Source organism: Cyprinodon variegatus, unplaced genomic scaffold (genome assembly GCF_000732505.1).
Source record: "Cyprinodon variegatus isolate N-32 unplaced genomic scaffold, C_variegatus-1.0 Scaffold11, whole genome shotgun sequence".
Lineage (NCBI taxonomy): Eukaryota > Metazoa > Chordata > Actinopteri > Cyprinodontiformes > Cyprinodontidae > Cyprinodon > Cyprinodon variegatus.
The window spans coordinates 1899646-1901996 of NW_015150464.1; positions in this window are offsets into that span (position 1 = coordinate 1899646).

The following is a 2351-nucleotide window of genomic DNA, read 5'->3' on the forward strand; positions in this document are numbered from 1 at the left end:
ATCCTCTGACATGGGAGCTGGTTAGGAGCTGCCTGGCTGTGTGTTTCCTGGACGGGGCCGCCTTTTACAGCTGCTTTTTGTATCTCTGCTTCTTTTTCTATGTCTGCTTCTGTCTCCTTGAACCCCAGATGGCCGCTCACACTGAGCCTGGTTCTGCTGGAGGTTTCTTCCTGTTAAAAGGGAGTTTTTCCTCTCCACTGTCGCTACAAGCATGCTTAATATGAGGGATTGTATTTGAGTCAATGAATCAATGCAATCAACTGTTTTTTCTTAGATAGAAAACTTTGTATCAATTTGACTCTATGATCTGGTTGAACTGTAAAGTGCCTTGAGATGACGTGTGTTGTGAATTTGGCGCTATATAAATAAACTGAATTGAATTGCGCAGTATCTTAGCTGTTCTCTTCTGGAGAGAGACCTCTGATGTTTTACCTATCCAACCGAAAAAACGTTATTGACTGATTTCAGTCATCATCATGTCAGGAAACATTCGTCATGATGGCAGACTATGAACCGTCCCCTTGGAGCCAATCGGCAACACTAATTGTGTTGGAAATTAGTCTGAGTTGCAACATTTGAATATATGTTCTGCCAAAATAGCTGATGAATATTTTCATATTTTTGAAGTTTGAGTCGTTTTTATCGATTTAATTTGCAGGAAGCTTCTATTTTAATGTTAAAAATGCTCATTTCAAGCTTTATCGCATAACTCCTTCAGTTGTATCTCGTAGAGTGTAGCTTTGATCCTTAGATTTCACATTATTTCAGTAAACATTTTTGATGGGGGATTTTTATCATACTTAATTTTCAATTGAGGCAATACTATTACTGAATGCAGGGTTTGATATTAAAATGGGAAAAATGTGTGCAGGTATTAAGGCTTAAGAATGTGCCTCTCTTTCCTTTTTTTCTCCCCCCACCTTCACTGATTTAATTTCTCCTCCTTACGAGCTGTCACTTTGTCTGAAAACGTATTCATCCTCTACATGCGACTCCTAATAATGCTAATCTTTTTTTTTCCTTTACCAGAGCATAAATCTAATGGAGGGATAATCTGAGATAAATATAGTTAATTGAGGCCAGGTGAACTTTCTTTATCAGCCACACAGTCAACCAATCTGAAATAAATGTGATAATTAGAATGGAGATGTCTTCAGTGAGAGCGCGGTCCTGTCCCGCAGCCATTTGCTTCAGATTAGATCTAAATTTCATAACACATCAGAAATCTGTGGTGAATTAGCCACGTTGAAGATGCAGCCATGTTTCCTGTTAAGATGTATAAACATTATCTGAAAGCACAAGCTAGATGGACATCTTAAACAGTTTCAACGTCTACTGCCATGTGTTTCTGATCTTTGACAACGCTGCAAATGTTCTGCATTAATTTCTAAAGGAAAATAACAATGCTACACAAGATGCAATGTCTTTTCTGGGAGAGCTTTTGTACATGCGTCAGTTTAGATTTACACCCATGTCAGAATGCGTTTATATTCAAAGGTATGTGAAATTATGTACGTAAGCGTATTTCTGTGTAAGTATCAGTTTATTTTTAGGTTGAAGGATTCAAATAGTACAACAACTAATATTTTTCAGTAAATAATAGGGAAGAAAAGGAAGAATAATTTCTACATACTATTTTGTATTAAATCAAAATGTAATATATATATATATATATATATATTTAAATATCCATCTATATAAATATCTATCTATATAAATACCCTGTACAATAACCCTGTATAATACTCCTACTATTCAATTCAATTCAGTTATTTACATAGCAACAATTCACAACACATGTCATCTTAACGCACTTTAAAGTTCACCAGCTGATCCAGTCAAATTAATTCAAAGTTTTCTATCTAAGGAAAACCAGTTGATTGCAGCCACTCATTGACACAGTATACTACTACAAAAATATACTACTATAAAAAAAAAAAGCTGTCATATGTGGACTGTATGTCCAATGCACCTTTTTCTTCCTTTGGCACATTCTTCTTCTCCTTTGACTATTTGAGCTGATGTAACGAGTAAATTTCTCCACTGTGAGATCAATAAAGTCAATCAATCAATCAATTAAGGAAGATCAATAAACAATCAATCAAAATCAAAAGAAAATGAGATGCAAGAAAGTATGTTGAGTCAACCAGCAGAAATTTGACCATCCTGTAATGATAAGGAGGAATAATACCAACTTTTGCTGGAAAATAGTTGCTGTTCAAAGGCTGGTTTTTCTTTCCACTTTCGCCCAATGCATGCTCTGTATAAACGACTGCTTTAAGGCCCCGTCCACACGAAGACGAACCCTGGCCTAAACGCACAAATTTTTCACCAAACCAGCCTCTCATCCA